We start from the raw sequence: 23263 nt of genomic DNA, 5'->3' as shown, positions 1-23263 counted from the left end.
ATGAATCAGAGCACGGAAACCGTCCTTGTCTCAAAACCTTTTCTTTTACCCGAGACTGCTTCTGAAAAGCTCAATTTCTCTGGTTTCAGAAATGACCTCTAGGGGTTTGGAGCTGTGACCTAGTAAATGGTAAATATGTACACAAAATCAGTTTCTGTTTTAAAGGAAAATGGCCTGGAATCATTCAATTTCTCACCCCCTGTCCATGTGTGCTGATAATATTAAACTTTATAAACACTTGCAATTCTGCTGCTGCATTTGCTTAACACTCAGAACATCAGCACACACGTACTGGTCATATTTATTCAGCATTAGCAAAAAATATAATAACATTAAACTTAACAGCACAGGCACAAGAGTCCTGGTGAAGAGCATGGTGGATAGTGTGAATGCACTGTCGTCACCCCAGCAAGTGAGATGATGCTATATGGGTATCTATTCAATTAATCTACCCATCGCTGATCTAAACACCTCCACTGTTTGGATAACTAAAATAGGTCTACATCGAAAAACTGATTTCATACATGCAAGCTGTTATCATACAAATAAACGTACCCATGACAATACAGTCATTAAAACCCAGGGTGAATGTTGTAATTACAGAGAATAGATGAGGAGTAAGTGGTATTAGTCATCTCTTGAAACAACACCTAGAAAGGATTTGTATGGTGAGTGTCGGAGAGGTCGTATTCCCATTTTTTTATTTTTTTTGGTATATTTGGAAGAATAGTTTCAAAGGAATGTTGGTGGACGAAAAAATCAAAGAAACAAAGAAACCAAACTGAACTGTATTACTAGGGTCATAGCTATTCCATTTAACCACAAATTGTTTGTAATCTGTCCAAAGCATGTTGTGGAGTTAGAAAGGGATCACAATAAATTGGATTTGAATTGACTTGAAGCTGAAACGATGGTGGACTAACAGGCAGACGGACAGATGGAGCGGGATGATAGAGCCTCCACTTTGCAGCAGAAAATCTCAAGTGAATTTCAAGGAGCTACAAAGGGATAAAAGAAGGCAGGCAGGCATTGATAAGACGGGCATACAACAGACAGCCTCTCCATGGTAAAGCACATGGGTCTGATGTCTTTAGCTCCTTCTAGCTATGAGACAAGTGATCACTGCCAAGAGGCCTGGGCCTGGGAAAGACAAAAATAAGAAGTGACAAAGCAGTTTGACAACTTTTTTCACCACGAGACAGCATGAAGAATAATAAGTGCACAGAAAAGCTTGATGGAATTCCTCCAGGGAGCTGAAAAACTCAAGAGGATCTCCACACATGCAGCGTATAGACATACAGATGAGGTCAAGAGTGCTGGATATTTTGCGCCTGAAGCCGAAACAATAAAAAATGCTGCCTGGTGCCCTTTTGAAGGGCTTGCTAACACTGGGCTTCGTGATAATAAGTTATAAGCAGTGGACGCTGTCAGGGATATTGCTGTGGTTAAAAAGCAACAATACTCAATTATTAACACGGACTGAATGCATTCCGTACTTAATTTGAGTTTTAACACTGTTAACTATCTTGAGGATAACTGACTCACCCAGAAGGGAACACTTGAATTTAAAAAGAGCTGATGTTGTTCAGAGGACATAGAACTGAACAATGCATCATACTGCTAATCTATCTATCATTTTTGCCAAATATTATAACTGAGAGAATCTCTGCCTGAACAAAATATAAGAAATGTCCCCATAACACAAGGTAATATTTCTGGAAATTGCTTTGACATACAGTACCTCTTTGCCTTGAACAACACTACAGTAGGCCTGGCAACACAAAATGAACTATCATCTTTGTTGTGCAAGAACCAAATGAACCAAGGTAGGCAACACTGCAAACAGCAAACATGTACGACACAATGTATCTGCTGTTATTTTCAATATCCAGCTATGGCCAAAGGTTTTGCATTGCCCTATTACTTAACGAAACACAGACAACAACTACAAAAATGTGACGTTTTGAAATCTAACGTGAAATGCTGTACTACTTACTGCTACTGGCTTCCGGTAGACTTTTGCAATATAATTTTCTTTGATTACATGCTGTTAAATAAAAGATAAATTATGACATTCTAAAAACCAGAAAAGGGAAAGTTTCTTCTCCTGGAGTTCTCTAGAAACTCCAAAAGTACATTAGAATGCACAGTTTTGACAGCCCTCGGGTGCTTGTCTTTATATTATTATGTTACAAGTACATTGTCAACTCATTTCTGGGGCTTTTTGATTTGCCACATGAGCTCATCCCTGACAAACTCAAGACCCTGAGGACTGAGGATCAAACACAGCACACATGCCACTATTCCCTGTGCTTTCATACACTGCAGTTAAGAAGGACTTGTGGAGGAAGCTGAGATTCCTGTTCTGTATTCCGTGAAAAATAATTTCAAGTTGAGAAAAGCAACAAAGCACACAAGGTATTGAGTTAAAACCTTCAAATAAAGACTTCTCTTTAAGTGAGATGTGTTTCCCTGAGCCCCCCTGGCAAGGAGGTTCTGCAACCTCCTAACAGTTTTCAGTGTCACATTTGAAATTCAATCGAATCAAATAAGCTTTGGTTTGAATGTGGTAACAACTGCCATGTAGTCAGAGCCATATGTGCGTTACCATTTGTTGTGACTCTCGTGAGTAAAAAATATCCAAAATGAAATTTAAAAGGCCTCTTTGAATCTTGTTGTAAGCAATGACCCCCCCACACACAATGCATTGATAAGACTAATGCTTCCTATTGTTATTATTCTATTTGTGTTTCAGCTAGGCAAGACCACATCTATAGTAATCAGATTTGAGTTAAAGAAGTCCCTGATCTATACGTTGACTGATGCAAGATAATTATTCCTACCTCTTGAGGATTGCACCCAGTTTATTTTTATACAGACTTTGAAGAAACATCTGCTGTGATTCCACATGGAGAGAATCATATCAGACCTACTATTGGGGCTGAATCAATTGGGATCAAGATGGATTTTTCCATGTAGTCAATGTTCTAATATTGGCAATTATGACATTTAAAAAGATTACATTATAGAAAGATTTTAAATAAAAAAGGACCTGCCTTTTTCTGTTCTCTTATATGTCTCTTTTTAGCAAAAAAGCTAGGAATAATGAGAAAGTGACTCTGTGGGTCTATGGTTCTATGGTTTATTTCAATCTGAGGGGGCAGCAACAGCAAAAGCTTTCCTTCCAATAGTACTTCTCACTATTGGCATTTTAAAACATTTAGGGGTAGATGTACTAAAGTGTTGCGTCTGTCGCAATCGTTGCGAAACCACATGGAAATGTGCTTCTGCTATTTTATTGTATTGTTTTTAAACCCGACACCTCCTTATGTCGGACAAACATGTCTGGTTTAGCGAGTGGCTACTGTATGATTATGAAAAGCTTTTTGGGGGTGAAGGTTTGGGCCCCACTATAGAATCTGATGGGATTAAATTGCCTTTCATTTTTTATATATATAACAGTATTAAAATAGGTACAATGAAGATGGAACAGAATGCATTGTACAGATGACGTTTACATTTAACAAAAACAATATTATTTTGATTCTTGCACCCTTGCATGTATAGATATTATCCTATTTTATTTGAAAACATGTCGCACAAGTCTCTCTGGAGAGACAAATAATATTTAAATGAGTATATTGCGTCTGTCTTCATTAACACATTTTTTCTTACAACATGTGCACTTTGTGAATTGTCGTAACGGAAATGCAAACTGCAGTATGTTTGCACAGCGACTGGTCCATCTTAGTACATCTACCCCTTAGTATCATCGACATTTCTTAAGGAACACAATTAAACTCCTGGAGCTATTTAGGTTATTGGCCCCTTTTAAAAAGGTGTATAAAGTGCAATGGTTTTCTAATGTACCACACTGAAGAACAACCCTACAAATGCTGTTGAACATTGTATCTATTTTCTTTAGCACTTTACTTGCAATCATGTATATCACGTCACCATAATCCAAAGTTGACAACAGGATTTGTTTAGTCGAAGTCTTGTATTACACTGACCATATAATAACCCGAGTTTGCTACATGGAGCCTTAGGGGCTGATGTAAGGATAGGTGCAGTGTAAGCTTAAGAGCAATGAAAATTACTCAACACGCACAAATAATGAGCTGCAATCATGACAATGAGGGTCGCAATGAGCACAATCTGACTATTTAGCGGCCACACTTACCAGAGGTGAGGTGAGTTAGGAGTACAGAGAGCAGTAGGCACTGTATAAGATTTGTGGAGCACAAAGATCAAACCAAACTAAAATATATGTCAGAGGAAGGGTAGAAAAGTCCTCTTGGCACACGGAAAAGAAAAGTTTTCTGAGGAGGAGCTGAGAGTCCTTACGGCTGAGGTCACTCAGTATAAAATGTAATTATTTGGAAAAGCCTCAGACAACATCAGTTATGCTACCAAAGAGGCCATATGGTCCTCTATAGTGGAGAAAATGCTGTCAGTGTTACCAGGAGGACAGTCTACCAGGAGATGAAAAGGTGAAATTCAGCTATTAGGTCTAGAATTACCTGCAGAGTGAGACGATAACGCCTTACCACCGCATCCTCCAACATCCCAAACAAAGTGACCCTGGGTTTGAATATGCGGGGTCTTCTCTGTCTTGCCCTTCTCCGAAGGTTTTCCTGCCTGTCCTCAACAAGAGCCAAGCGTCGCCGCATCAGGAAGTGTACTACAGCAGCCATCCTCAGGCCAATGAGAGGTCTTTCAAGGTGTGTGCTTTTATACAGCTCTTAATTACTCCCTTCTACAATGGTTTGCATCTTGTAAGAGGCAGTGCAAAGTTTTTGGAGGATCAGCAATTGCCCAAGTGCGAGGCAAAATCCTTACATCACATTAAAATGTTTGTGCATTTTTAGTGCCCGCTAAAGTCCCACTTTATGGCCGCTCGTGCAAAACGCATATTTTGGCAGCAATATGGGTGTTTTGCAGCCGTAAATCACTTTGCACGTATCCTTACATCAGCCTCTTAATGTGTTCTTCAAATTTAAGACAGTATTAATATGAACACCTAAAGTATATTATGTAAAAACCAGATGGAGCAGTTCATTGTTCTGTGTAGTTTCTTGCTAGTTTTATTAAACCATTACAACTCTATTCCTCTTTAACAGGGTTTTTCGTGTTAAGACTATTAATATTCCCTTACAGAAAAAGGTAAATGTTAATGTAATTTTAGTAAATAATATTATAATTTTTACAAGTTATACATAACAGAACTATACATAAAAAAATGTATTATTAAGATGTCATCGTCCCCAACAGAAGTCATCTTCTTTATTCTAAGCGCGTCTTGTGGTGGCCGCTGTCCATTCTGAACACCTCTTATTGTTTAAATTAGGCGAGGAAGGACTTGTGAGGAGCTTGTTTCCCAAGCCAATTACTTGTCAGCTCTGTGACAGAGACATGACAGCATCATTGGAAGTGTGCTGCTGATGAATTCACACATTCCTCGCTGTCAGCCGTCAACGCTGAACAATTTTTGCTGAGCAGAAAAGAAAAATAACAGAGATGGAGAGCTGAGAAGATTTTCAAAATAGAAACTCTGCTTTTAGCCAGCTAATAAAAGTCAGCTTTGTGTAGATTTTAGCCTTAAAGAACATGCATTATAAAGCAATAATACCTTCCCTAGTTTTAGTTAAATTGACAGTTAATCTTTTTTTACACCAATTACCCTTGCATTTGGTTTGGCACTTAACTGCCAGTTGTCAATAATCCAATGGCAATATGATTATCTAGATATAATAGATGTTGTTGTTGTTGTTTTGCTGTTTTTACCTGTTTTATATTGTATCAGAACTGCAAATAAAACATGTATACATATATTTCCATAGTAATAATCATGTAATCACAATTACAAACAGATGGCAAGTATTCCTTCGATAAGTCTATACACTTCACAATGTATAGTGCTAGGGTTCTCACTATGTGGTATTTTCAGGATGCTAGGCAAGAGAAAGCCCTACTCTACTCAATTAAAAACCAGCTAACTGTATGTATAACACATTGGAGATGCTTGCTGTGAAACACACTATATTGGGCAGAGAGGCACTAACCTACTTCAGTGTCCCAAATTGATTCAGAGTAACTCAACTAGAACTTCTGAATACCATATGAATACCATCATGATGGATTTCAAAGTAGAACACCATAGAAACACTAATTAATATGCATTTCTCTAAATGTATGTAAAAAGGTAAGTGACATACAGAAAAATGAGTGAAGGGGCTGTAGCCTCCATTATATCCTCAGCTACTCAATTACAAATCATAGGAATTTGATGGAGCTTTTTTTTTTTTTTTTTTTTATACATTTAGTCGTTGCCAGTTGTTTATTATTTTCTCCCAATTTGGAATGGCCAATTATTATTTGAAGCTCAGCTCACCGCTACCACCCCTGCTCTGACTCGGGAGGGTGAAGACGAACACACGCTGTCCTCCGAAGCGTGTGCCGTCAGCCGACCACTTTTTTTCACACTGCGCACTCACCATGCAGCCACCCAAGAGCTACAGCATCGGAGGACAACGCAGCTCTCGGGCAGCTTAGAGGCAAGCCTGCAGGCGCCCGGCCAAACTACAGGGGTCGCTGGTGCTCTGTGAACCGAGGACACCCTGGCCGACCTAACTCTCCCTCCCCCCAGGCGACGCTCGGCTAATTGTGCGCCGCCCCCTGGGTGCTCCCGTCCACGGTCGGCTGTGGAATAGCCTGGACTCGAACTCGCGACGTCCAGGCTATAGAGTGCATCCTGCACTCCACGCGGAGTGCCTTTACTGGATGCGCCACTCGGGAGCCCCCCAGCTTTTTTAAAAATATATATATACTTTATATATATTTTCCCTGATACCACATGAATGTCTACTCTTTGGGAGCCAGTGGGACGTGATTGCATTAAATGATCACCCAAGTGGGATAACAATAGCAGGCTAACATCAGGAGTGTGTATTTAACCCATCCACTTACTGTACCGGTATGTTCTCTTCATCCTATCATTCAGCTGAAGGTGAGATTTTGCAATCCATGTGACCTTGGATTACATTTTTGAGATGGGTCCATACAGCTGGATTCTAAAGCTCTCCAAAAATATCCTACCCCCTGCTTTCAACCTCAAAACCTGCACTCCAGTTCTTATATAAGCTTCCACTGAAACTGTTTTTAGTATCTCAGCAGAGTGATAGAAATGGCAGCACTGCATGCACAGAGCACACAGATCTCTGGATTCAGTTTGATATATTTTACTTAAACAGACCTGGTGTCATTGCTTGTTTAATACGTCGTGCATGAAAACAACTATCAGTCACTGAAAACTGTTCAAATATTTCCCCCGGTGTTATATATGAAAAGTGAATCATTCTAACTCAACAACATTACTTATTTATGGCCCTATAAATTATTCTCTCCAATATGAGCTATAGTCATGTAATGTTAATTTGACGATTTATACTGCAGGGATCCTTAACCAGTCTGTCTTAAAATGTTATGTGCTGTTGCTGTTTTCTCAGCCTCTTATCCAAGCAAAACACAAAGGTGTTTTGTAAGATGTTTAAGTCGCAAATAAACAGAAGAAAATAACTTGATGTGATGGAGAAACCAATTCTATCTTTGGATGTCATTGTTTGCTTCAGTGTGGTCTGTATATTATCAGAGGAGAAAAAAGTACTTTTTCAGTTTTTGGGTTAATACTAGCTTATAAAATACAAGCCTCAGTAGGCTGTTTTTTGGCATGTTCTTGTCAATTTAAAGCAATATGCAGACAATCAAAAAAGTCTGGCTACACTAACTGACCACTATTTAATTTTTGTTCATCGTTTTCATCACTGTGTTTATCAACAAATGTTAGTGAGTTATAAATTGTAGATCATTAACATTTCTCCAGTGTTGGCAGCTCAGCAGGTTAGATTGAAACATTATGTGGCGTGTGGGGCCTATGTGCTACTGGAAGAGACGTACACACGATGTGGCGTGTGGGGCCGCTGTGCTTGTGGAAGAGACGTACACGTGATGTGGCGTGTGGGGCCGCTGTGCTAGTGGAAGAGACGTACACGTGATGCTTCATTTACAGGAAAGATGATCGCAGAGTGACTGTGGATGACATCCCGTACTTTACCCTCAGAAACCAAGAGAAACAGCAGTTTCATCAGCAGGGACACAGGCTCCCTCCCTCTTTGAAGTTTTCTTGCATCAGTGTCACTCAGTGAACAAAGCAGACATGTACTACAAGTTGTCATTTTGTCAGCTGAGAAATCCATCTGTGGCGAGTGGTCACGAACAAAGCGAGCATTTCATTATTTAAACTGCCGACTCCAGTGTATCACGTCACATCAGGGATCATGTCCCGTCAGTGATCACAGTTTTGCTTAATTTCCTGAAGCATTTTTTACAGGATGAATTGACAACGCGAGTCTGTATGCAAAGAAGGAAAACTAAAATGTAAGTAATAAAAAGCTTGTAGGTGTATACCCTGCTGTATCCTTCAGTTCCCACCTTCACCCGTACCACGTCTGTGGTGTCAACATTCTAGATGCCCATTGCATTGCCAGTGCAGAGCCACCGCATCACCATTGCCTAAGAGTAAGAGCAGATTGAAAAGGTCCCAGAGAAAGAAAGGTTCAGATGTTTTTGTTCTGACTGGGATGTCTCCCTCTTATTAAACAAACCCCCCTATTGCAGAACATCTGTGGCTGCTTCACCACCAGTGTGTGTTACTGGTTTCCACAAGCAGCTTCAAAGATACTTTTCAAACCAAGCCTGTTTTCTGAACTAGCGATCAAATGTTTTCAATTACTTTAACAGTGTGAACAATTTGCTTCTTTACTGGGAAAATAAACTATTACAAGACAATAACGGGTTCTATAAAGCTTCTCACTTCACCACAAGGTCACTAATTACATTCAGAATCTCTGTTCCTCATAGACTCCATGTAAGTATCATTTATACAGTCCTGGTTTTTCATGATTTCTTACATTGGTTTGAAATACAGATGTTCAAGGTATGCTGCACATCCCTCTTTCCTACTTTCACAGTCTCTCAGCACAGAATTTTGTCTTCATAATATGCAGCAACTAAATGGGAATGTGGTCTTTTTTTAAAGCTAAGAACAGCTGTTCTTAGGGAAAGAGTCAATAATACAGCCCTGCTATATTAAAAGCACGATTTCCTTGTTGCATTGTGTTATTCGTTCAGTCCTTCATACACCAGAGGATATGCCCCGAACACACCATGGCACTAGAATTGAAGTGTGTTAACCTTCTATAAACCCTTACAGAAGGGTGTGGAAGTTTGTTTGAATGTTGCCATAGAACAGAGGAGCAACACTGGTGCTGGGTGGCTTTCGATTGTATTCCTCCTACTGCTTCCCCCTTTTTTAACATTTGAAGTGTTGCCTAATTCTCTGAATGTTATTAGCATGCACAGTTTGTGTATTACAGAGAGTTTGATTGCATCTGCTCCAGACAGGGAATATGAAACACACCTAGACCATCAAATCCCACCGGCTGGTAGTTTCTTCTATGTAAAGAAATCCAGATTTATTTGCAAGACAGTGTGTATCTTCATGACTTTGTTCATTTAAAAAAGTGTATTTAACCTTCTTAGGAAAGAGATGTGCACACATGTGTTTTAGAAGTAATGGCAAGGGTTCAAACAACATTACTATTTTGCAGAAAGAAACGGCTTTCTGGTGTGGTAAACAACAGGTGTCCAACAATAGATAGCAGTGTTCTATGAGAAAAGACACTGGCATTGATATAACATACTACTGGCCCTTGAATGTGTACTCTGGTATGCAATAATAGTAGCATTACATTGTATGGGCCACTTAGCTACACTACAAAGCAATCCAATAAAAGCTTTTTTTGTTGTGCAACAAAAAGCATACCTTCAAAGCAGTTCCCACTCTGTGGTTGTTTTGTGTGAAAATCATATGAAAGGATTAGTTTTATCGAGCCTCTAGCCTTTAAAGTGGGGGCTTTTGTTTACTGGACATTGGACTGCACCAGCTTTATCACACCGGGGAGGTAGAAAGCACCGAGGGACTGGTTTCATTTCAGAAGCTCTGTGCAGACTAAAAAGAATGAGCTCCCTGCAAGGCTTGACAAGGGTGCTTGAAATCCAGCGCGTATGTTTGAGAGAGAGCAAGTCAAGCTGCTTTCCCTGCCCACAGTCATGTTTCATCCTTTTGAGCTACAAGATTAAAAATGAGATACATGCAAACTTTGACATGAATAACAAGTCTGTTTTTTTTAGAGTAAAAAGTGTATGTGGGATCATGAAAAACAAAGAACTTACAATGCCATGAGCCATGGGGATCAGCAGGGTAAGGTGATTCAATGGCCAGGTAGAGACTTTCAGTTACAGACCTGAAGTGTTGCCTTACATGTACTTCCTCTTTTATACTGCAGGGGCCAGTGTTGTACTGACTCTCCCTGCATCTCCTTCCCTGGTTAAATGAGGAACACATTTTTTGTTTTCGTACGTTCCTGTATGAAGGGATACATATAGAGATGGTCTGGAAGCTTTCTTTGTGAGTCTGTTGCAGTGGTTCCCATCCCTTGGCTTTAACCAGCAATTAATGATTTTGTCTTCCAGCCAATTTCCTCCATAGCTATTGAACCCTCGATAGTGCTACATTTAGAAATACTAACTACATTTTCTGTTCACTGCAGGGTAGGTTTAGAACACCAGTTTCTATTTCACTGGTGAACTTAGAAGACAGATTTGAACCTGTGACTTCTGTGGAAGGCTACGTTCTTAAACCACAGCAATTTGGCAGTTCAAGCAAGTTCAAGTCTTTTTTATAACATTTTATTGGTAATGATCTATGATTAGGAATAATAGTTAAGCAACAGAAAAAAAGGTTTGTGTTTAGCCCTTGGGAAAATGGAGGGTTTTTTATTATTATTATTATTTTTTTATTCCATAATACAAACTCTTTTTAAATCATGGCTCATATCCACTGAAGTAAGTTCATTTTAATTTCAGGATTGCCTTAAATAATGTGTGGAGTCTCAATTGCTTTTCAAATTGGTTGTAAACCTAACTGTACTTTACGCTTTGTAGCCCATCTTCTGAAGAAAAATTAATTTTAAAACCTGTGGGGCATCATATTAAATTACCTTGCAAGCTGTTAATGTTTTCTTCCTGGCAGTCATGGAAAGATTAATGTTATTGTAACAGCTTAATCCATTGTTTTGACCCTTCATACCATCACTTTGGTTGTAGTGTATAAGGTAAGTAAATAATTTCTTTAAAATGTCGTAATATTTCATTACTGTTATACTGCACCTACCCTTGATAACAAATGTTCACACTAATTCGGTTAGTAATAGAGCAAAGCTTGGTTTATGGACATCCTTTGAGAAATATATGAATGCTGTACCCAATTTCAGGGCACCTCATTAATGATTATTTTCCTATAATGGCTCCATAATTAACTTTGTTTTTTGTAAGGATTCTATGCGAGTGCTGACTTCTCACTTAAACCTTTATTCTGGGGTCAGTTATCTGTCTGTAAATATAAATGATGAGATGATGTATTATGATCAATTTACTCACACGTCAGCACAATCTCCCCATTTACCATGAGTGAGTAGAGGCACATTAGGATAAGTCATTGTTTAATCTGAAATCCTGCACAGAGAGCAGGTCATTCCTCTCACCTGTGAGATGCCACGCTTCCAGTGCAATCATCAGTGTAGATTTGAAACTTCACACAGGTGCAGACCTGACTGTAGGACTCACCCTGCACACCACACATGTGTGCCTTTACTAGGAGAACCTCTCAGGGACCCCTGTACATGGAAATATTATATCCCGCTCTTGAGAACTGTGAGATTGGCAGTTCTCGTTCAAAGTTCTGAACTGTGCAGTGAATTTGTGTTGCAGACTAATGTGTACTGAATAGATTTTTTTTTTTCTTGATAGGGGCAAGCACATTCAATGACGAGTTTATCTTCCTCTTGTCTCAGATAATGCCAAAGCTTGTCCCAGACAGAGCACACTTTCTGTTAGAAGATAGACGAGCACTTCAGTCTTTGGCCTCTCTTTTTCAGGATTAGTCTGATACTGTTAAAGACAACCCTAATCCCTGGAAGTGATGATTAAAAATACATGCATGTGTGGCCCCGGATTTCCTTTTTAATTTATCTTTAATTCAACCCAACGCTAAAATAAAAGACTGGCCTTAACCAGATGTTAATGCCAGGTGGAATGCCAATTATAATTCCTCAGCCTTCCCACCTGGCTCATCAGAAGATGACATCATAGATAAAGGCCAGCCCTCAGAACTCCTTATTATCTTGGGAGAGTACGAAAGAAACAGGGTTGATTCTTTTCAATTTGAGGGTTAAATCACACTTAGTATAAGCTCTAAAAATAGGCACTTTTTCAGGGAATGTTGAACAATGCTGTCTGTAAGTGTAAATGAGGTTCAGTCTCTTTCATCACAGAACACAAATATTTCAAATTGGGTTTACAGGTTGCCAAAGATCACACTCCATCTCCCTTTAAGCCAGCCAAGATTGTTCGGCTAAATGCATCATAGAAAGAGAGAGAAAGAAAGAAAAGGGTCAAAATGCTAAACAGGTTTCTTGCAACCTTTTAAAATGGGAAGTTTAATGGAATTGCAGTGTAGTGGTTAAGAGGAAAATTATGCCTCTGTTATCTTTTGACTACATGGGAAATCAAATAATACATTTCCGATTAAATTGCACCCAGTGTCATGCATATGCAGCATTACCTCCCCTAGTGACCAGAGGTTTATGATTAAAAATGGAAATGTCTCTATTAAAATACAGGTAATTGTAGCAGCTGTGTGTGTGTGTGTGTGTGTGTGTGGGGGGGGGGGGGGTATTAAAAATGGATGAATGGAAGACATGTTGGTCCCAATTCATCTGTACCTTTAAAGTGTATTGAAGCTGATTGTGTGGGATTCTGCTGCTGTAATGCAAATCTATTACGATCGACTAAACAATAATACAATGTCAAGCAGTCAACCAGCCTATTCCTACAGCAGTACAATGTCAAGCAGCCAACCAGCCTATTCCTACAGCAGTACAATGCCAAGCAGTCAACCAGCCTATTCCTACAGCAGTACAATGTCAAGCAGTCAACCAGGTTATTCCTACACCAGTCATGGGTGAGTTTATCTATATACAACATTTAACTGTCACTGCAAGTGCCCATCTCGGGTCCCCACAGTTAAACAAAGGTCCAGCAAACAGCAACCAGACTAACCCCGGAGCTCTATGATCTGTGAAGATAGGCTGTGGGAACTGAATCTGCTTTGCCTAAAACAAAGGAGAATTATGGGGGACTTGACTGAAGTGTTTAAAATCTTAAAAGGAGTAGCCATAGTTTAAGTGCAGCACAGATACCAGGACCTAAGGAAACAGTGGAGACAGATTCCCGACCGACAGTACCAGACACTTCTTTACACAAAAACAGGTGAGGGTATGGAATAGGTTATCTAGCCATGTTGTTGATGCTGAATCATTGGGAACAACTCAACAAGGTTTTAAGATCAATCAGCTGCTAGGAACCGGATGAACACTGAAGTGCTGAAAGATCTCCTCTTGTTCATGCATTTTGTTAGGTTCTTTGCATGCTTTAAAAGCACAACACTGTCCTTTTGTAGTCTGCAAAACTAAAATTAACATCCAATACATGACTAAAACATGACCGTTTTAAAATTGTCTATGTTAAATAAATAAATGAACATTCTGTGAGAGTAGGCACTAACTGGCCACTACGGGACCATCAATGCAGCACTACCGTCACGGCTGGTATTGTAATTCCTAGTTAAACGCTTCATCTAGTGGCGCAGGCAAGCCTCAGTTGCAGGTCTCGCATTTGATCTCAATACTATCAAATGCTGTAAATGTTTCATTTTAAACAGGCAACAACAAATATGGTATTAATGCTTATTAATTAATAACAACAAAAGAAAAAATCTTACTAGATCTATTAAAATAATACATACTATGCTAAACAGGACCCAAAAATATCCCTTTTATTCTTCAGAAACATCTAGACAATAGTCCTACATACAGTATTTAAACTGTTTCTCCTGTCCCAGCATGGTACAGCTTTTTTGAGCTGCAACGTTGAGCTTGTTTTCTTTGGAACTTTGGAGACGTCAATGTGGTCTAACAGAGGGTTATACAATATGGAGGGGATGTGAACACATTTTTTCACAGACTTCTACAAATTAGGAAATTAGGAGGAAATGGGGAATTTATGGCAGTGTGCATATGGTATATGTTAATGTTAAAGCAATAAGTATAAACTGGTTACAGACTCAACTGGTTTAAGATGTGAGTGGGGAGAAAGACCAACAAGAGATGAACCAAAAAGGCAGGTTTGTTGGACCAAGGTATTAATTAGTATTCCAAAGACTTCATAGTTTCAGTTTGTGTTGTGTAAAGGTCTTCACTATACAAGAATAACTAAATACATTAAAAAGGGTGGTTTGTATATGGGTTGTGGGGGTCCAAATACCCTGCCACAAAAATGAAACTGCAATACATTTTCTTTAATGTGACCCAACAAAAAGTAGTAAAGAAAATTCCTGCAACACCAGCCCTAACCCTAACCCTAACCCTAACCCTAACCCTAACCCTAACAACACCACTGCTTTGACTCAATTTTAGAATACAGTTTCCTCACCATTCTGTATTGTGAAATTGAGTTTCTTTCATTTCTCAGTTTAACAATGCCTCAAATAGTTTCTGTTGCCCCCCCCCCCCCGCCTCTCCAAAAAACACACAAGCACATTAAATACAATAGCCAAGCATGCATTAAAGAACATAATAATTCATCTTCTATTGTACTGAAATTACAACCATATGTGCCCTCTTTTTCTTTCAATTAGCCTTAGTGTCAGAAATGAGTGTTTCATAACGCAAGAAATGTTTTCCAAACAGGTGTCTTCTCAGGAGTCCCCCACAGTACTGCTCTCTACACAGAAGATGCACACAAGCACACCAGCCTCCACAGCATTACATCAGTGGAGCTGGGACTGCCACAGAATGCTGGAGTGTTTTATGGTCATACTCTCTAGACATTTCAATTACTCTGGTAGTGATAACTTCATTTTCCATCAGTTCAGAGTAAGCTGTTATTTTTTGTGCAGGGAGGTTCAATCAGTTCTCAAACGCAACACATTCTGCATATTATTTACAGCTGCAGTCCATTGTCAGTTGGTTTCACATCATTTCGTATTGGAGAAATAAAATTGGTATTTACATTTAAACAGCTTTTTAGGTTTACTGTCATCTAGGAGCACATATACAGTACATTTACTTCAAGCGTTTTCGAATTGAGAACGAATTCCCAATGCAGTATTTATCCTCATTTAGGCTGTGAAGTGGTACTCATAAAACCATTTTACCTGAATTAGGAGAGTGGCAACGTCTCAAGGTTTTCTGTAGGTCTAGCTTTACATTAATATACACAAAGCTGATTGTGGCTCTTCCCTACTCTAATACCCCATCCTTAATAATGAGTGATTATTTTGAAAACGTGACTATGAATGTAAGGAATGGCAATCCTGTGGCTTCAGCGCATGGTGAAGGGACCCTATTTAGCTGGTCTGGAAAGGGTATTAAAGGGTACAAAGTTGTAGCACCTTTGAAAAAAGCTGTAATTGTGTATCAGGTACATAGTCACCACATGGCCATCTGTGTGCCTATATCTGTATAATTAAATTGCAAGTCAACATAAAGCTACTGGATCTAAAGTGGAATCATAAAGACTACTTGAACCTTAACTTTACTGGGTGATGATACAGCAAAAGACTAATGCTTAGTTAACCCAAAACCACAGGCAATGCCTCATGTCACGCAGCCAAATAACTTATGATGGGGTACAGTATGAATGTGTATCTACGTGTGCAGTTTTTTCTTTTATTGTTTTTTTTAAAAAACGCTTCATTTAAAAATTTTCAAACTGGGCTTAATGCCCTGTGGGCTCAGGTGTCGGTCTGTTATCCTCCCTGATGGTTTCTGATTGCACTATTTTGCCAATTATTCTCTACATTAGAGTTTTGTAATGGTTGTGGTTACCCATTGCATCCTATTGATTGAACAGATTTACAATAGTGACCATCTGGAGCCCTGAAACTCAATTATTTATTTATTAATTCATTCTTTAACCAGGAAAAAAACCTATTGAGACCGAGACCTCTTTTACAAGAGTGTCTTGGCAAGATGAAGGGAAATTTCACATCCCTAAAAACAACCTCACTCTAAAAGACAACCTCATCATACATTCAATCTGGGATAAGAACCATTTACACTTGGATGATTCCTGGAACCTCCTCATTATAATAAATGTAATCTTAGTCATTGTTCTTCATTTAGCTGATACATTTGGGTTATTTATCTGATGCTCGATCATATCTGGTCCAGACTATTCCATGCCATAGGGGGCGCTGTAGCTAAATGCTGACCGGCCAACCCAGGACCTTCTCCAAGGCACTTCATAAATAAGTGCAAGAGTAGATTGTAAACTATACGTGGGTATATTTACCTGTAGCAACAAACCTAGGTAGCCTGATAACAAACCTATTCAGTTTTACAAACAAAAAGTACCAAGTGCAATTGCCTTCTACAATTAAGTGACATCCCATTTAAAGAAGCCAGTAACTGGCAGTGATGGGTTTGTGGCATTCTAATACAAATCTATAATAATATGATGTACAAATGCATCATATTATAATAAAATATGATATCTTTGTAATTTTAAGATTCTCTGACCTCTGCTTTAATTTGGATACTTTATTGAACCTGCTAAAATATCACTAGAGCTGGAAGTAAGCCAGTGTTACACAAACATTACATCACAACAGCATGATACAACGGAAACTTGACAAATGTCTTTGTAAATTCAGTAAACCTGTAATTGAATGGTGTATTATTTATGGTGTAGGAGTAAATGTATAAAGTAACAGTGCATTACTGATGTACACGACACAGGTCATTGCTTCAGCACACCACAGGCGAAAACAGTCAATAATATTGGTTAAAAACACCTTCCTTGTTTCTTTCAAATGAAGCAGTAAAGCAATCAGGTCCTCTCTATCCTCTCTACAAACAAGCCTCATTTTCAAATCCAGCTTTGGCCTAGATTAAAAAAACAAACTGAAATGATGTCAAATGCATTACTCGGGCCCCTGCAGCTCCCAGCTCAGCAGTTCATTTTCAGCTCATTCCAGAGCCACCTGCTCTCCTCCGCCCCAGACAACACCTTTCTGCAGCGCTCGTGAATGAACATTACAGGAAGCCCGACCGGGCACTTCTGCACTAAAGATGGGCCGAGAGCATCAGGAAGGTGGTGTGACAGGCTGGCTTTGTGGTGACGTCAGGCCAGATGCAGGAAGAACACAAACAGACCAGGTAACTGCGGTGCAAAGGCGCAGCGGCGCCGTTTATTTTTCAAGACAAAAATAAAATAAATATTTAAACAAAACACTGCTCACAGAGCAACAATAAAAAGCTTTCACAAAAGTCCTGAACACTTAATAATACAAATAAAGTTCAGGCTGGGCAAATCTCTGTCATTGATCCTATATTTTACTTTTCATTTTGTTTTCTCCTCTCTCGCTCCCGTTCCCGTTCCTCCTCTCGAACACCCATCCGGAACATGGAGAGCTGCAGGCTTTTTAAACAGGTGCCCTGCTACACAAGGTTTATAATTGTGGATGGGGCTTCCCATTCACGCTGCCAAATCAAAAACTGCAGCTTGGCTGCAAAGCTGGCATATTATAGCCCCTGCCAATCAAGGACCTGCAATCACTTCTATGTGTTGTCTTTCTCATCATGACTGACATTGACTTGCATAAAATGCAACTCTGGAGCAAGAGATTGTGAGTTTACTTCCCAAACTTAAGACAGTTGATATTCTGAGAAATACTGAGCCATATTATTTCAAACCAATATACGCACACTGTTTTTAGAAAGAAAGAACAGTTCCAGTCCCAATTGTATTACAAAAGGGAAACAAATTGGAGCCCTGATTAAACATCTGAGCTGTTCATTTCTGCTTTGGCAAATTCTTATCAGGTGCATTTTTCATTTTCTGAAAAAGTGCTTTTGAGAATCTCGCCCACTGTATCCCATAAACACAAAGATCTTTCATTTACAGAATACATGTGAGGGGTTTATTTTGCATGGCAGATAAATCAGTGAGGGAAAGCCTGTCCTACCTATGACAGGGGATGTACTGGACAGACAATTGCCATTACAGGTATTGCAAGGTGAGAAACATCTTGAGAACGTTTACAGGGTCCTTGGATGTCTGCAAAATATTTCCCAGGGCTCTGTTTTGCATATTGTGACTCGAAAAATCCTTTAACCCATTTATGAAGCACATAAAGCTTCATATTATACAATTCACTTTTTCATAACTTAAAAAATATAGCAGTTCAGTCAGTTGTAATCAAGTACCATCAGTCTGCAGGGTTAGGCTAGCAAGGGTATAAAGTGACTAAATGATAAAAAATATATTTTTGTTTGTTTCTGAAATTCCTTTTCATGATTTTTTGCACATCAGGCGTATATGATGTCAGAGGCATCATAACCTTGTAAAGTCAGGGAGCAAGTGTTTGTCAATATTTAAAATGTGCAGTGAACCCAAACCCAAGTGAGCTCGGGAGGTCAGCCCTTCTGACAGGCCAGCATGCAAAAGCAGCTATTTCAAATGCAGTGCGGTGAACAAGGACTTTGCGTTTAGCAGTGGCAGAATTAAACTGAAAACAAGTCTCCATGAAAGCTGTGGAAGGATCTCCATGCTGGTGTCAGTTATTGTAATGCATGATCAATTCAGAGGGTTAGGAGGTTGAGCTTCACATCAGACTGGAGGCAAACACTGGTGAAGTAAAGCTGGACACTTTGTGAATTAATCTGCCTGCATGTATGCATTGAAGGGGATTGCACAGCTATGGACAAAGGTTTTGCATCACCCTATAGAATTAACTAATTTCGCTTCATGTAGTCAAATGAAACCTGCTGAATAGTGTTACGTTAACATATTGAATTACATACTGCTTTGTAGTTTTCCATATACTTAACAAAAAACTGATACAAATTTAAAAATGGGACATTTCGTAATGTGACATGAAATACTGTACTACTATTACGGCTTCCAGTACACTTTTGCGATATCATTTTGTTGTTTCTTTGATTACATGATGTTAAATAAAATATCTAAATTATGTTAGTTTAGTTTAAAAAAAAAAATACAATTCTTTGTCCATCGCTATATATCTTTTGCCTATCCAGTAAGAATAACTCTCACTCAGTAGAAAATGAATTTGCCTGAATGGCGATGGTAATCGGTAGGTGTGGTTTTGTTTGAAAATTGGAAAAGCGTCTGGACAAGATCTTATCTGCATTCAGTCAGAAAGAATCATTTTCATCCTTTTCTCAAGGCTAGCCGGCTATTATTATTAAGGTTTCAAGATGGGTTTAAAGGTCTTTGAAAAAAAAAAAAAGTTATTTGCACACCTTATTTGCAGCGAGATAGCTCTGAGCTAACACAAAATTAATTTATTCCATTTTAAGAATTTTCAGAGCCTTTCTTCTCCCTTCCGCAGAGAGAGTCTAATAGCCACTGCCTGACCGTATTGAAATTTAGAAAATTGAATAAATTGTCCTGCCGTGTGTGTTACTGCTGGATTCTAAATGCCTGGTCTGTGAACACAACCGGCTGTGCAAGGCTGTGTTTTTTTAAGTGGTTCTAAAAAAACTAAAGCAAAAAAAATAGTATTTTTCTTTCTGGATTGCTAGGTGCACCAGTTTAGAACAAGGTGACTACTATAAACCGTTGTGGGTACCAACTCTAGTGCAGACAACAGCTCTCTTTCCCCAAGCTGATTTGGAACGATAGCTCAAATTAATGCAGCTTTTTTTAAACAAGAGTGACACTGGTCACTCTATCTCATTAAAGGCCATACTGGACTTTAGTGGAACCCAGGGGTGTGCAATAACTCTGACCTCCACTGACCTCGTCTCAGCAAAAGCTGCAGCTCTTTTTAAATTAATTAATTGAGTTAATATATTATTGTTTATTTACTTCTATATCAATAGTTGTTGCTGTTTTGCGATGTGTTGGTACAGATTGGTTGTTGCCTTACACTACAGAGGTGGCTGCATTTCAGCTTCATTTTGGTTAGAAATTGTATTATTGTTTTGCTACTTTCAATTCTGCTTTATTGAGAGAGGCATTCCCAACCAGTACATGTAAAAAATAGCTTATTTGTAACATATTTTTATGTTTCATGTTTTTTTATATATATATTAACTGTAATAAAGTCCCCAGCAATTCTGGTACACTTTCTAAGTAAAAGCATGTAATCTCTTATTAAAATCACAACCAGAGGGCTCTCGAGTGGCGCATCCGGTAAAGGCGCTCCATGTGGAGTGCAGGATGTGACCTATAGCCTGGAGGTCACCGGTTTGAGTCCAGGCTATTCCACTGCTGACTGTGGACAGGAGCTCCCAGGGGGCGGCGCACAATTGGCCAAGCACCACCTGGGGGGGCTTTGGTCGGCCAGGGTGTCCTCGGCTTACCGCGCACCAGTGACCCCTGTAGTCTGGCCGGGCGCCTGCGGGCTTGCCTGTAAGCTGCCCAGAGCTGCATTGTCCTCCGACGCTGTAGCTCTGGGTTGGCTGCATAGCAGGCCTGCAGAGTGAAAAGAGGTGGTTGGCTGATGGCACACGCTTCGGAGGACAGCGTGTTTGTCTTCGCTGCTCCCGAGTTAGCACAGGGGTGGTAGCGGTGAGCTGAGCCTAAAATACAATTGGACATTTCAAATTGGGAGAAAAAACTGTCTAAAATCAATTAACGATTACTAAATTTATAAAAAATAAAAAATAAATCACAACCAGCAGTAACAACCCTAAATCACGTTTGTGTTACCAGGATCATGTGAACGTAGCACAATGCCCATTATTATTATTATTATTATTATTTATTTCTTAGCAGACGCCCTTATCCAGGGCGACTTACAATCGCAAGCAAATACAAATACATTCAAGTGTTACAATATAAGTCATACAATAAGAACAAGAAATACAATAATTCTCAAGTGTGACAAACCACAATTCAATAATACAGCAGATAATAGTGAAAGTTACATCAGGATATGATTAAGTAGTGATAGTTACATCAGGATATGATTAAGTACAAAATACTACAGATTAAACACTTGGGAGATTACAATATTCTGAGGTACAGGATTAAATTCCCATTCTCCTAGTGAGACCAACAGACAATGTACCCCCAGCTTCTGCCTGCCCATATGTTCTCCTGAGGAGTCCTCTGTGAACTCTGGTTCAACCAGGTAAGAATGATCTTCTGCTTTTCTCTTCCTTGTGATCTTATTATTCTTCAGAACAGAGAATAGATATAGAACAGAGATCTGGAAACCATACCAATTTCCTCATCATGAATTTAAATTACCCTGTGGGAATCAGACCAGTGTGGGGGGTGGAAGTGTTAAGCATAGTTACGTAGCTCTAGACACAGTCGTTTTACATCCTGGCAACGGTTACAGTATGTTTTGTTTGTTTTTGGTCTGAAGTTTGCTTCCTTGCTGTAGCACTTCAAAATTCTTCTTTGAAGTTTGCAACTGCCGACTAAACATTGGTTTTTTTTTACTGTTACAACCTTACTAAAACAGATTATTTATGGATTTGGATGCATGATGGCATCCCAGCATAAAGAAGGAAATGACCAGGAACACTGAATTAATATTTAGTGACCTTCAGCCGACCTTTAAGAAGACAAACGTGTGAACTATGCCTCCCCTTGCAGAAGAAGCAGGGAAGTCCTGTTGTGTCAACCCCACTTGACCAAGCCATGACCTTCAGAGAGTTTAAGGATCGCTAGCCCTCCTGACACCTAAGAAAACATCCAAGTTTAAACAAAATGAATCAGAAAAGTCTCAACACCCTTTAGTACTTATAATGAGTATCTCTAAAGAAATATTTAGTCACACAGTAATAGCTTAAATGCACCATTGCAAGGTTTAAAATGAAAAGCAAAGTGCTTTAAATTAGGGATTAATAGAATGTAAACTCAGGTCTCTCACATTTTCTCATGCACTGGTGTTTTTGGAGGTTGTACTCATTTGATTGTTCAAGTTTGATTGAATAGCTCCATAAAATAAGGAAATAATGAAGGTCATAAATCACAGTATCTTCATGACTGAATCCATCACTTAGTTACGTTAGATTATTATTTTTTTTCTTTTTTAATTTAGAGTGCCCAATTATTTAACCACCAATTTTCTCACCAATTTAGAATGTCCAATTAAGTTCCCTCACAACAGCTGAGGTGAACTGGTCAGTGGGTGTCCTCCGATCCCACGATCAAGCCAATTGCCTCTTTACTCCCAGAAACTCAAGAGCGGGTGTCTGTGAGCTACTGGCCTCTAGAGGACAAAAGTCAGCCCTGCAGGTGTCATCTTGAGCTCTCCAGGCGCCTGGCCAATAGATGCCATTGTAACATGATGAGGAGAATCAGTTCCTGCTGGTTTTGCCTCCCTAACTCACAGGAGCACCACAGCCAAGGCAACGAATCCCCAGCGAGGAGCGACAACCAATTTATTAACTACAACTGCTAATAACTAATAACACACAGGTTTCTAGGCAATTTGCAATACTTTTATTAAGCTAGAGATCATACATAGTGCTTCAGCCATCTAGATTAGGCAACATTATACATGTTCCAGTAATGCAAATAAAATAACAAACTTTTGGCCCAACTGTCTTCTCTTTACATGCATCAGCTCTGCCAGTCACTCTCCTCTCTGCACACAATGTTCTGCTGTACTGGACTCGTGCTGCTAGGACTTTCACCCCAGAGTAAGGACTGCCTCCTCTCTGCACGCGATGTTCTGCTGTACTGGACTCATGCTGCTAGGACTTTCACCCCAGAGTAAGGACTGTCTCCTCTCAGCACAAGATGTTCTGCTGTACCGGACTCATGCTGCTAGGACTTTCACCCCAGAGGTTTTTGCATCACAGTATTGGTTTGGTGTAGAACTGGTAAAGTCTAGTTAAGGTTTTGCACAGGAGGAAATCTGTACAGTATAGCAAAGTTGTCTACGAAGATGAAAAAGAAGATTCAAAAGAAAAAGGAACTCTATTCTGAAACATGTGCGAAGGAAAAGAAAGGTTTTCTTTAAGGGACAAAAACATTTTAAATGTATAATATTATAAGATAAGTAACATTCATTTTTTTTACCCTTACCTTT

The sequence above is a fragment of the Acipenser ruthenus genome, chromosome 9 (assembly GCF_902713425.1).
Source record: "Acipenser ruthenus chromosome 9, fAciRut3.2 maternal haplotype, whole genome shotgun sequence".
Classification (NCBI taxonomy): Eukaryota; Metazoa; Chordata; class Actinopteri; order Acipenseriformes; family Acipenseridae; genus Acipenser; species Acipenser ruthenus.
Note: the sequence above shows the minus strand (reverse complement) of the source record.